Source organism: Eucalyptus grandis, chromosome 6 (assembly GCF_016545825.1).
Source record: "Eucalyptus grandis isolate ANBG69807.140 chromosome 6, ASM1654582v1, whole genome shotgun sequence".
Taxonomy (NCBI): Eukaryota; Viridiplantae; Streptophyta; class Magnoliopsida; order Myrtales; family Myrtaceae; genus Eucalyptus; species Eucalyptus grandis.
This window is the reverse complement of record NC_052617.1, coordinates 31390788-31404895: the sequence shown is the minus strand read 5'-3', so window position 1 is coordinate 31404895 and position 14108 is coordinate 31390788. Positions and strand designations below refer to the sequence as shown.

At 34.0% G+C, this 14108-nt stretch overlaps 1 pseudogene; it reads left to right on the top strand.

The window, feature by feature from the left end:
- Positions 1-3070: 3070 nt before the first annotated feature.
- Positions 3071-13365, top strand: LOC108958260 (annotated as a pseudogene).
- The last annotated feature ends 743 nt before the right edge of the window (positions 13366-14108 follow it).

Here is a 14108-nt window from a genome sequence, read left to right as displayed (position 1 = left end):
TTTAGAATTAAATTGACCAAAATACAAAAATGTTTATAATTTTTTTGATACTTTTCCTGTAATTTGTGTGTTTAAGTGAGAGAGAATATCTATCACCAATTTAAATAATATATATTTGCCCAATCTGATCACCACATATATATCCCCATTTCATTATCAAGGTCTCTTACATAGTCTAATTTTAATTTCGCTTATATAATTTAAGTCTCCCACCACATATAAAAGGTTTTAATCGCATTCATTATCCGAAATATCTTGATGGATGGTGTTTGTAACTTGGAAATCGATTGGCTTTTATTCTAGTTAAAGTCATATTGTCATTAATTATCAACAAAGTTCATATCTTCTTATTGTCAAAACATACATGGGAGTATTTCACTTCTTAGTTTTCACAATTTTCTTCAATACCAATTTATTTGTTATTTTAGTTAATTATTATTGGAGCTAATATTACGTCATTATTATTGGCATATGCAATCATGTTGCTTTCTATTTAGTTCCTTGAAGTTGGACACAAAGAAATTAGATATTCAACAATGTTAAATATATCAAATTTAGTTGAAACTGAATCAATCTCCTCAAAAACCATTACATGAACCACTTCAAAGACGAAATATGCCCCATTCATAATTTTATTGCTTTCCTTTTACAAAGTGGACAAAAGTTCCTCCTCATGAGCCATTTTTCAATACAACCATAGTGAAAGTGATGCCCACAGTCCAACTGTCCAAGCTTATCTTCAACATTGTAGTCATCCTACAAATACTCCACCAAAATAAAAGGTACGATTTAGTATGCATACTCATAGTTTTGATTTAGCTAAGATAATTACTTATGGACAATATTGTTTTCATTTCTATCTTTATATGTTCTTGAGTAAATGAAGTGGTTCTTACCAAACAAATGCAACAAGATTCGGCTTTGACATTGGATTCTTCTGAAGTAGAGGGTTGGGGTTGATATTGCTGCGACCTAAGATATACAGGGATGGCTTCCTCACTCAATCCTTTGGAGACATCTCTACCTTGTTTGTCGAAGTGGTATTCTTAATCAGAAGCATATGAGGAAAACCTAGGTATTTCATAGTCACCTCTCCTTGAGTAAATTATTTCTCAAGTATCAAAAATATTGCTCGCTCAAGGGCTAACTAATGTCGCAACTAAATGTCCCTCTACATCAATTCTACATCAATGCACATTTGGATTGGTTTTTAGTTGTTTGAATGCAAAATACATAATAACACACATAAATGTAGTGAAGGGGCTTGAGCATATATATACCCATGGAGTTGAATTATAGCGATTTCACAAATTCAAACATTTCAACATTAGCATGAGAGATAAAACTTGAAAATCATGTCCACAAGCAAAACTCAAGATTTAGGGTGACAAATATTATTACTCGAAAACTTTTGTGTCCACTACAAAACTCATGACGCCACTGCTAATGTTTGAAGTCATACACAAGCAGCAATCTCTGTTTAGTTGAACTTTTTTCTAGTTATAAAAAAGATTATGTATATACTAATGTTCCATTTGTTTCATAGAAAGCTATAATTTAGAAAACATTTTCTTCAAAATGATTGCATGTCTTGTTTACAAAGATAAATGAATGAAAATATTTTCATTGTCCATGAAAATATTTAGACTATCAATTAGGTGGAAATTTAAAATACATGCAAGCAAGTACAAATCTTTGCGGAGACACAATAAGAGGTAATGACAATTATGACATTACTAGATTGTGGTCAATCATTGCCCAAAAAAAAAAAATCCATCAACAATACATAAGACATTCCTTTTTCTACATGACACAGGGTTTCATTTATTTTATAAAATTCTTAAAAAGGTATACTTAATTACATATTATCATTATATGACTTGTAAATTAAAAGTTCATATCAAACATAGAAATGAGAATCAAAAGTTTAATACAATGTGAGTGTCTTTTGGCATCAAGAGCATGAGGTACATGGAAATGCCTCACATATTTGGTAGTAAAAATCAGTTTCAATTTAAAGCTCTCAATCTCAAATACTCTTTTCACGGAATTATATTGATGAGATTTCCAATGGGATTATCATACTTAATTCAGGAACCAAATTGAGAATTATGCGAAATTTATTGAGTTTTCAAATCTAGTACTATAAATAAGACCTCGCTAGTCCTAGAATGAAACATGAATACGCAGAGATAATAATATTACATCTTTTGGAACATACCTCGTGTATTCTCAATTGGATGGCAGTCCATGGTGAAGGAGATGACATATCAGGATGAGCTCTAGCTCGCCTCACCCCTCTACTCGCCCATCCTGGCAATCTAGATGCCACAGAAGTAAATTGACTGGTTATATTCAGTTGTATGTGGCCATTTAGCCCCGTCAAGTTCTCCATTGTACTCTGGTGATTGGAAACTGCGTCACTTCCTGGAAAATCATTTGGGTCACGTTAGTTCATTTGTGTTCCGGTCAATTGTGTTGTTATTTTGATTTTCCATTGTGGAGGCCTGTAAATGTAAAATTCTTTCGTGAGAATATTATAATAAAAATATTTATATATGTGTGTGTACTAAATCATGAGAAAAAAAGGATGAGATTACTAAATCATGGAAAAAAAAATATAAAATATTTTCTAGCAAATGAATGGATTTCATATTATTTCTCTATGCTTATATTAATGATGTTATGGATATGAAAGCATGCATTTGTTGTCAAATGGTGAATCAATCCGCTAAGTGCATAGAATTCCTTATTTTGGTGATTTTACTTAGAAAAAAAATGCTAAACCATGTATGATCGATGCGTAATGACCATTTAGTATTCATATTAAAACTATATATGAACATAAATCAATTTACTAGAGGGGTTGTATGTATTCTATCAAAATTAGTAGTATATGCATCGAAAAAGTCTTTTTTCGTCGAGGGATGAAATCCTACTCAAAGTATTGGAGGGGCTTAGTCGTAATGTAATTGCTCTCGTAGTAGACATAAAACAAGAAAAAGAATTCAAATGCTATAAATTTTCTTTCAATGCCTACACATTCTTTTAGTTGATTTATCATAGGAGAATGGGTAAGTAAGACAAGTAATTGAATTACACATAGTGGGATTGAAATAAAAATCTTGGAAATGGGATTTAAAATTTTCAAACCAAGCTAATTGTCATATTTATAATAGCTCGCAAAAAAACTTGTTGTGGTTGACCTTATATCGCAATAAAGCTATAATTTTCTAATCGGTCGCTAAAGACAATTTTGATAAGATTCATAAGCAATAAATTTATCAAGGTTTTGATGAAATTGTAGAATAAATATATGGGATAAGTTGGATTAAAGTTTTAGAATCAGTCATGAAAGTGCAATTAAGTCTTGAAAGTTATAAAAAGAGTAATAAAATCTTAAAATTTGTCAAATTGGTCCGATCAAGTCCTTTCATTGATTTTGTTCACTTTAACTAAAAAATGCTGACTTGCTTACCAAGTTCTCAAGTCACAAAAAGCATTAAAAAATTACAAATACAAACAAAATAAGGTTAAAAATAAAAAGTATTTCAAACAAAAAAAAAACAAACTCATCCACCAACTTAAAAAAAAACACGCAAATCACCCATGGATTGGCCAAGCCCTTGCTATTGGTCGTTGCCAAAACTGCTGGGAAGGGCCAGTGAAGGTCACCCTCGCTGGCCCCTAGGTGAGGCCTTGGTGGCTCTCGGTGATGGCCTGTTGACCCAAATCTGGGGAGGGCGCGACCCTCGTCCCAGATCTGAGCGAGAGTCATTGGGCCTCACCTAAGGTCACCCACCCCAAGAAAAATGGCTAGAATGAACCTTAATAATAATCAAACGAAATTGCTAGAATGAACTTTACAAGCATAGAACCACAAACATCCCTGACTATTTATTAAGGCTTTCAAACAAATTCAATACCATATGGAATGGAAAAAAAAAAAGAAAAAGAAGAGAATATACGTACTTGATTTGAGAAGCACCAGCCAAAAGTAAACCTTGATGGAAATTAGCCTGCAAGAAATGGCCATTCATGAAAAAAATGATAAATACATGTAAAAAATTATTTTTATAAAAAAAAGGTGAGTAAATAATCATTGATTCTCTAGGGAACGAACTAAGATCACCAATTGATCATTGAATTGATCAATTTTAGAATTTGAATCTACGTGTATGACTGTCTTGACAATCAAATATAATAGATAGGTTTATATTATCTGAATAATTTGGTTGCTAGTAAAATATCCTACACCCTCCAAGATACAATGAGTTGTTAGATGATGTTAGTTTTCAAAATGCGATTCTTTACCCTTGAAATTGATACTTCTCATACAATCTCTCCATCATTATAAGCAAAATTTGTAAAATGCAACAAAAAGACTTTGGCATGAAAAAAGAGAAAGCATATAGACATCGATACCTTAATGAAAATATAGATTATAAAATAATAAAAAATCACTTAAAGAAAAATGATTCACCTATCAAAAATATCCAAGATCTGAACAATGGATGTAGTATACAAACTCTTCAAATTCTTTTTCACATTTGAAATAAAGAGAAAAAAACCATAGTGTATAAGTTGAAAAACTACCTACATCACGCCATATGCTAAGGAGAAAAAAAGGGATGTGAAAGGGAAAAAAAGATCAAGAGAGCCAATGAAAAATAACCTGGAAGATCTAGACCGATGTGAGAGTTCAAGGGAATTTTGATGTAGTTTGCATAGACTAAGACAGAGATGAGATGATACCAAAATGAAGACAAACTTTAAGAAGATAAGTTGGTAGTGTAGAACTTACTCTATTTATATTATCCTTCCTCATGCCCGATTGAGTAAATTCCAACTTACCAAATTGGAGAGCTTTCTCAATTTGACATCTCTTTTTAGTTGCCAAGGAATCCTAATTTGAATTGTCATCTTACATTTGTATTTGTATTTGATTCTCGAACTAGTCTTGTTTTATTGAATTAATTATTTTCTTGGTCTACTATTCTCCCCTCCCACAATATTAAAAATAGTTTGATCTTAGTTAATCTTAATTTTTTTCGTAGATTCTCCAAGTAATCCACCAAAAGAGTGCAAGACCTTTTAATATCATTCCTTGTAAATGGTAACAATTTTCTTATCCGATGTAGACGGTACTAAGGTTTGGAATCTAGCATGAGATTTGTAAGTTAAATATGTACTTGTTATCATATTGGTAAGCGATATATCTGAGTTCGTTAATTTGATTTCTTAAAATGGTCAATTGATATCTTTTAACTTAGGTACTAGTTGACCGTACATACCGTTAGAATTACCTAATTTTCATCTACTTATTTACATATTTTTCTCATTGGCGTATGTTAACGGTTTTTTTTTTTTTATAAATATTTTCTCAATTTGAATTTGTTCATTATTGTTAAGTATATGAAGTCGATATTGTTACATTAGTGACATAAGATTTCATTTTTTCAGTGATCATTCCAAATTTCAACTTAGACACAAAAAAAAAAAAAAAATTGCAATTCAATTATTGACAAGATATAGCTTACTAATTAAAAATGCAAACCTACTTCATTTAGTGGAAGAATAGGAAAAACTTATGGAAATAAAATGGTTGCCAATGGTTCGTATGAAGATGATTATTTATCCTCATGAATATTGGTGGAAGGAAATCCCACAATAATAAATTGTTGAAGAAAATAAAAGTATATGAATGCAAGAAATTATACACATTGACAATTTCGTGGGAAGACAAAAGATATTTTACCATATACTCTCTTTTGCCCATTTTAGATAGGTCTACTTTGGGACAACTTGCTTTTACACACACCAACACACATATCAACAATAAACATCATAACATTTCTTTGTGCATTCATTTTTCTTCATCAAGGCTAATTGGATTAGTTCAGGTTTGCTGTATTCTATTCATTTCCCTAATTGGCTATAAACTTATATGATTATACATTAATTATTTGACTAATTTAGTGGCAGCAAAATCTAGTCATTATCTATTTTTAGGGCACTTGAATTTTCTTTTTGTTGCCATTTATTTAATTCTACTTCCATTTGAATTCTTTCCTTAATGCCTTTTTCCCTCCCGTTGTTTTTAAAACTCACTCCTTTAGTAATTTTTTTTTTTCACATTCCAAAGAGTAAAACAACAATATAATAATTACGTAGATATCCTTATGTATAGATTCATTTTTTTGGGAAAATCCTTTGATTAGTGATTGACTTTGGAAGCTATGTTATGCTATGTTCCTCATCTCTACCTCTTTTTGTATGTGCGTTTGTTTCTCTCTTATAAATAAATTAAATCATAAGTTACTAAAACATGTCAATAAATTTTTCGATATTTTCCAGCCTTTTTTTTTTTGGATGCATTGCATGTTTGCTACTGCTGCAAGTGAACAGTTGTTCAAGCAAAATGGGGAAGGTTGTTATAAATGCAACGGATTTTTGCAGGACTCGATCTTATCCCCATGCCGTTTGGCTGTGCCAAAGAGGCTGGAAAAACCGTAGAGGTATGTGGCAAAGAGATTAAGGTGCACGGACCTTCAGATAGAGAAAGCATTGTGGCGTTGGTCTCTTGTGAACACTCGAATATGATCGTGGTCGACTACACCGTGCCTGTTGCAATGAACAGTAAGCAACACATCCTTTGGGAAAGTATTGATAGAAATTCATTTGCTGAAAGAGAGGTCTCATTTTTCAAAGTTCCATTAAAATAGGACTAGGAGGATTATTTGATTGTTTGGAAATCCAGGAATTTTGTGAAATTTGCAAACCTTAACAGGATACTACACGAGGCAATATGTCACTATTCACTTGATAAGTTCAGTTAAATTCTTTCTATTATGAAGGTAATGCTGAGCTGTATTGCAATGTTGGAGTTCCATTTGTAATGGGAACTACTAGAGGAGACAGGATTGGCTCTACTATGCGATCGAAGATTCAAGTTTATATGCAGTGATTTCCCAACAAGTGGGGAAGCAGCTAACATAATCCACGATCCTTGTTCAGTTTTAGCCATCTTTGCACTTTCTTATTTCGTCCTAATTATTCTCTAGTTTTTAGTAAGTTGTGGCATTTCTTGCAGCGATGGAAATTATGGCAGAGCAATTTCCAGGAGCCTTCTTTGGTATTCTCTAAAGGTGTTCAGTTCTCACTATTTCGAATCCGCTTTCCCCTCGCTCCTCACTTTGCTCTCTGTCTTGTATGGTTCATCCCTTTGATTGGGTCACGATTAATGATTTTATGGATGTTTAAGTGCACATGTAGCTGATGTTAAAATTAGAATTCTCACCACTGTTTGATTAGATACTTTTGAGAGAGCTATTGGTTGTAAGATAAACCATGCATGAAAAAAGAAAAATAAGGTAGTAAGAATGGAAGCTCTATGAGTTATGTCCTACAATTTGTCAATTAGGTACTGTTGATCTCTTTTCTGCATTATATCAACACAAAGATAAAACGTAAACACAATGATACAAAGAAGACACTACCTAAATCACGAAGCAGAAAAAAGACGGTGGCCAAGTGAGATTATAGGTGACTCATTGTTGGTGTGCTAAGCGGACGTGGGACTTAAGGCAGATTAGGTGCTCTTAATCTTACTGATATAGGTCTCATTCTATCCTGTAAGTTTATCTTTATATAGTTCTTATCCTTAGATTTGTTGTATTTTACCGGTTATCATTTAACTCGTCATGTTTGATTTGCTTGGTTATCAAGTTGAATGGTGCTTGAGTACACTGCCATTTGTTGTGAAGCGACCCTTTAACCAGAATGGGGAATGAGATTGGAGTTCGGGTGCTCATACATCGAACTACTATCTTCACTGAAGTTCGGGGAAACAAATAAGAGGGAGAAAAAAGATTTTTTATTAGGTGAGAAATAGGCTTTTTATATCGCTATCTTGGGAAGCACGAGAGCTGGAACCTCGTGGCAATTGAGTCCCTCTGGTTTTTCGTAGTTACCTTTTTGCTAAACTTTTTGAGCGATCGGGGGATCTTCCATCCTTAAAAAACAATAATGTGGTTTTACCCTCTACTACTTCTCACTTTTCTTTGCTAGTTTGAACAGGTGCATCGTTGATGTCTGTTCTGGTGCACTGAGTTGCAGTGGAAGACCGAGTGTTATGCTGCTTTCTTATGAATAGCTTGAGAATCAGTATTCGTTGTTGTTGAGGTTTGGTCTGGTGGTTTGCATTGATTGATGAACATTTACTCGTGTGCAATGAATTTGGGTTGATTTATACTATTGCAACACCCTATTGTTTTACTCTTGACCTAATGATGCCAAATTTGTATTGTAGACACGGTATGGTAAGTTATTGTTGTTTTCAGTTCATATTTGGATGTGCTGATGGAGGCAGTGGTGAATTTATTTAAAGTATAGGTGATGAAATCCTATCAATCAAGCAAATTGGACAATCTGGAAAAGCTAAGGCGGTAATTTCTTGCTTCAAGAAGTTGGGAGTGTCTTTTGACATGGATCAGGTGTGTTGTGAAATTATGTTTGTGACCTTGACTCGATTTATTGAGAAATTCTTGTTGATTCTTCTTTTATTTATCCAGAAAAAGGCACGTTGAGAAGCATGTACATATTTGTTGAGAGTCCAAATCACTTATCTATGTTTATATGAATTGAATTGTTAGTAAGCGGGTTGTAGATTAGTTCTTGGTCCAACACATGATTTTTTTTTTTTAGTTTGTACCTTAAATCTTGATGAGGCGTTGTTTTTATGTAATTCTTGCAAGAGCTAAAAGGTCTTTGGGTTCAATCCTTATGCCATTGGCCCACTTGCCTAAGAGGGAAAACCTTCGATCTACACTCTCATATTGTATTATCTTCTAAATCATGCATGAGTGAATGGCACAGTAGATAAACCGTAACAATAACTTTTTTAATTGCTGGTTCTATTATTAAGATTGTTATTAGTATTTCCACAATCGAATATCTCACATTTATCTATGCTTTTGCTTTGGAATAGCATCTGATCCGGATGATTGGTGATCCTAAACAACACAAACGGAGATGGTGGGAGCTCCAGATGAGTATTTTTCTGATCATGCTTTCCATTTGTATCATTTGTCATCACCAGACGAAGCATAATTATGGATTATTTTTTTATATCTCCACCTTCTTGTTTCATAAGTTTTTCTAGAGATGACCATCACAAAATATTCATCTCCTTTACATAGTCTCTTTTGAGTTTCAGCACAATGTTTGTGGTAGATCAATATGTAACTGTGCTGTCTTGTTTTTAGCCAAGAAGGTGATAATTCTTCCAACAGAAATTTGTTCCTCAATGTACAAATACATTAATCAATCAAAACTTGCCCGTTATGATATTCAAGAATTCTTTTTCTTTACTTACCAGAAATGAGACATGGCATTATGAAATGGCCAACTTATATGATCAGATTCATATAATGTCTGAATGCAATGTACAATATTTTAGTTCTGAATGAGGAAATGTGTTCTTTGCATCTTTATCGATTTTAACCGTTTGGAGTTGCAGATAATCACTGTCCCTATAAATCCCATATCCAATTGCTGATTGCGATGTCTTTTTGCAGATCCAGCAGAAGGCAGACCAGCGTATATACAATATAATTGATGTATTGCGTGAGGGTAGCATGCGTTGATACTAGTTTCATGCTGAGGTTTCTTGTGTGGCATTTATATTTCAGGTCAGTTGTATTGTCTTCATTCTGTGTTGTAGTCTCAATTCTTCTTCTTCTTCTTCTTCTTCTTCTTAGCATTGTTATAATAATCATTATTAGTATTTGTTTGGCAGATGCTGCATTTCCAATTCAGGACTCTGGCTTTTAGAATGTCTTCATATTCATTGTTGCTTCACATGGTAATAGAGTAGTGAAAATTGCAAAACTTGTTCTGGAAATGGATCATTAAGCTTGAGCAGCTGCAGCTTCTCTTTGGGACGTGTAGGATTTTGATAATTTGCAATGCAAAGCACGCGTCTTAAAATCAGAGGATGCAAAGTAGACTAGTTTTGTAATTTTGTGGCGACTCTCTCATACTTAGCATCGTTGGCAACTAATCTACTGTTTGAGCTTGTGACATGGGAGCCTTATGGAAATGTCCTGCTTTTCTCGTTAGTGAAGTTTGATGTTTAAACTTTGAAGGCCCACAATAGTTCAAAATGGAAGTTCTCCATGGAAAATGCATAACCACTTGTTAAAAGAGAGATGGTCAGGATGTCAAAGACTATAAACTTGACAAGCGATGGTTTCACAACAAATAAAGATGAGAGGGGAAATAGAAATGTTGTCAATTACAAATTTAAATTGTCTAAGAAAAGAAAAAGGGTCGATTGATCTCCTCACAAATTTGAAATTTTTCATATGTGAAATCTTTTGAAGTTTGATATCTCTCTTGTTCGTATTGCTAGTGCTGCTGCCGCCACTTTGCAAATTGGATAATAATCTTCACTTTGATCCATTTCGCAATGCAGCAGTCGCAAAAGCAATGGCCGCAATCCAACTTACAAAGCCAATCTTGATCAAGATAGGCATCCGGCAACGGTGTTAGCAAAAAAGAGAGTATAACAAGTGGTAGTTATATTCAAATTAGCCTAGATTTGTCTTAAAAATGAAGTAGAGACGAAATTTGTCACGATTCTTCTTTTATCTCCTTATTCTCACATAAAGAAGCGACTCTTTAGTCAAACACAATATGTTTTGGACCTTGAATTCCATTGTTTAGGGATGTTACGGAGCACTTTCCTGTTTTTATGCTCTTTTCGTGTTATAGTAGGCTTTTATTTATTTGATGAATGCTTTGCTACTTAATGTAACTTTTCATTTTCCACTAGCGCTTAAGGTTAACAAGGTACTTGTTTGATTAATTCTATGTATCGCGTAGCTTTTTGTCATGTTTCACATAATTAAGAAAAAGTGATTGGTCTCTATTATTGTGCATATGAGAGGGAGTTGTCTTAATGCTTGTTTGTTGATTGATGAATCTGTGTTTATCTATTGCTTTTGCGTCCCTTAGAAACCTAAAAGACACTACTAAAAATAAATGCCCCTTTGTTGACAGTCGAATTTTTATCGACTTTTTAAATATTTGTTCTTTACAAAAATATAAGAAAATATCTACGAATATGAAAAGAAAAAAAATGAAAAGAACGAAAATGATAAAAAAATAAAAAAATGAATAAAAATGAAAAAATATAATAATAACAACAAATTAGGGTAGGGGGCCTAGCCCATTTTCCTCTTTAAATAATAGATTTTTGGGTCAGATAAGCCCATGCACCTGGTTCCTTTTTCTTTTTTTTTCTAATTCCAGAAGCCCATCTTTTTACTTCCCCTCGCGCCCATTTGTTTTTCTTGCTTCTTGTTTTCTTAAAGAAGCCCACCAGAACTTAAACAACCTGAGGCCTTTTACTCCCTTGACTTCTCTCACGCACGCTCCCAATATTCTTTTTGTGGGGTTTTGGGAAATCGTCGGCCATGGAAGAGAACAAATTGCAGAGAGCTTCCTCAGAGAGGAGGAGGGAGCTGCAGAACTTCGGCTATGGAGAGAACCAGAAGGTGAGAGAACCAGACATAGAAAGAGTGAAGGAAGCTCGGCCAAGGAAAAGGAGAGATCTCTTCCACTGAGCAGAGCGAGAGCTACCTTTTCGAAACGAAGAAGGAGAAGGACGAAGAAGGCGAAACGGAGAAGATGAGAAGGAGCACGGCGGTTGGTGCCGTGAAGGTGCATCGTTGATGTCTATTCTGGTGCATTGAGCTGTAGTGGAAGACCTTGAGAATTGTTATGCTGTTTTCTTAAGAATACCTTGAGAATTGGTATTCGTTGTTGCTGTGGTCTGGTCTGGTCTGGTGGTTTGCATTGATTGATGAACATTTACTCGTGTGCAATGAATTTGGGTTAATTTATAATATTGCAACACTCTACTATTTTACTCGACATAATGATGCCAAATTCATATTGTAGACATGGTATAGTAAGTTCTTGCTGTTTTCAGTTCACATTTGGATGTGCTGATGGCGGCACTGTTGAATTTGTTTAAAGTATAGGTGATGGAGTCCCATCAATCAAGCAAATTGGACACATCTGGAACAGCTAAGGCGGTAATTTCTTGCTTCAAGAAGTTGGGAGTGTCTTTTGACATGTATCAGGTGGGTTGTGAAATTATGTTCGTGACTTTGACTCGATTTATTGGGAAATTCTTGTTAATTCTTATTTAGTTTATCCTGAAAAGGCATGTTGAGGAACATATGCATATTTGTTGCGAGTCCAAATCATTTAAACATATGCATATTTGTTGCGAGTCCAGATCATTTATCTGGGTTTATATGAATTGAATTGTTAGTAAGCAGGTTGTAGATTAATTCTTGGCCAAACGCATGATTTTTGTTTTTTAGTTTGTTCCTTAAATCTTGATGAAGCTTTGTTATTATGTACTTCCGGCAAGAGCTAAGAGGTCTTTAGGTTTAGTTCTTATACCATTGGCCTACTTGCCTATGGGGCAAAACCTTCGTTTTATACTTGCATCTTGAATATCTTCTAGATTATGCATGAGTGAATGGCACGGTAGACAATAAACCGTAACAATAATCTTTGTAATTGCTGATTCTGTAATTAAGATAATTATTATTAGTATTTCCACAAATAAAAATATCTCACACCTATTTGTGCTTTTGCTTCAGGATACCATTGGATCCAGATGATCCGTGATCCTAAGCAACAAATGGAGATGGTGGGAGTTCCAAAGAGTATTTGATATCTCCACCTTATTTCATATGATTATCTAGAGATGAACATCACAAAATATTCATCTATTTTTTACAGAGTTTCTTTCGAGTTTCAGCACAATGTTTGTGGTAGATCAATATACGCTAAGGGCACAGTTGATGCTGTCTTGTTTTTAGCAAAGAATGTGATAATTTTTCCAACTGAACCCACTTTAGTTTGGAATCGATTTTTCTCCTGGATGTACAAGTGCACACTAATCCAAACTTGCCCGTAATGATATTCAAGAGTTATTTTCGTTGCCAAAAGTGAAACAAAGGCATTACAAAATGGCAAGCTTCGAAGTGACACCAGCTCGCCCCTCCTATATATACTTGTATAATCAAATTCACATAATGTCTGAATGTGATGTACAATGTCTTAGTTCTGAATGAGGAAGTGTGTTCTTTGTACCTAATCGAAGTTAACTGTTTGGAGTTGCAGATAGTTATTGTCCCATGGATTCCCATAGCCAATGTGCTCGCTGATTTTGGTTTGTCAATGTGTTGTCTTTTGCAGATCCAGCAGAAGGCAGGCCAGCGTATATACAATATGATTGATGTTTTGCCCGAGGGGGGTGTCGGGGGTGGGGCGGCGTAGCATGCGTTGATACTAGTTTCATGCTGAGGTTTCTTGTGCGGCATTTATCTTTCAGGTTAGCTGCATTGTCTTAGTTTTGGGTTGTGGTCTATAATCTTCTTCTTCTTCTTCTTCTTCTTCTTCTTCTTCTTCTTCTTCTTCTTCTTCTTCTTCTTCTTAGTAATTAGGGATAAGTGCATTGGAAGTCTTAAAATTTGTCATGAAAATGCAATTAAATCCTAAAACTTGTCAAAAAGTGCAATTAAGTCCTAAAACTTCCAAAAAGTGCAATTAAGTCATAAAACTTATCAAAGTGGTTCAATCTAAGTCCTTCCATTGATTGCATTTTTTAAAAAGTTTTAGGACTCGATTGCACTTTTGAGACAAGTTTTAAGACTTTATTGAACCTTTTGAAAGTTTTAGGACAGATTGAACTTTCGTAACAAGTTTTAGGACTTAATTGCACTTTTTGAAAGTTTTAGGACTCAATTACATTTTCATGATAAGTTTTACGACTTCTAATGCACTTATCCTTAGTAATTATTTGGTTGATGTCGTATCTCTAGTTCAGGACTCTGGTTTTTAGAATTCTTCATAGTCATTGTTGCTTTATATGGCAATGGAGTAGAGAAAAAAAATATACACAAATCCCAAATATATATATAATATCCCCACAAAATAGTCTCTACAATCAAAATCAATCGAGATCAAACAGTATCAACAACAGTATCTTCAACAAGATGTGTAAGATTTTGATCATTTGC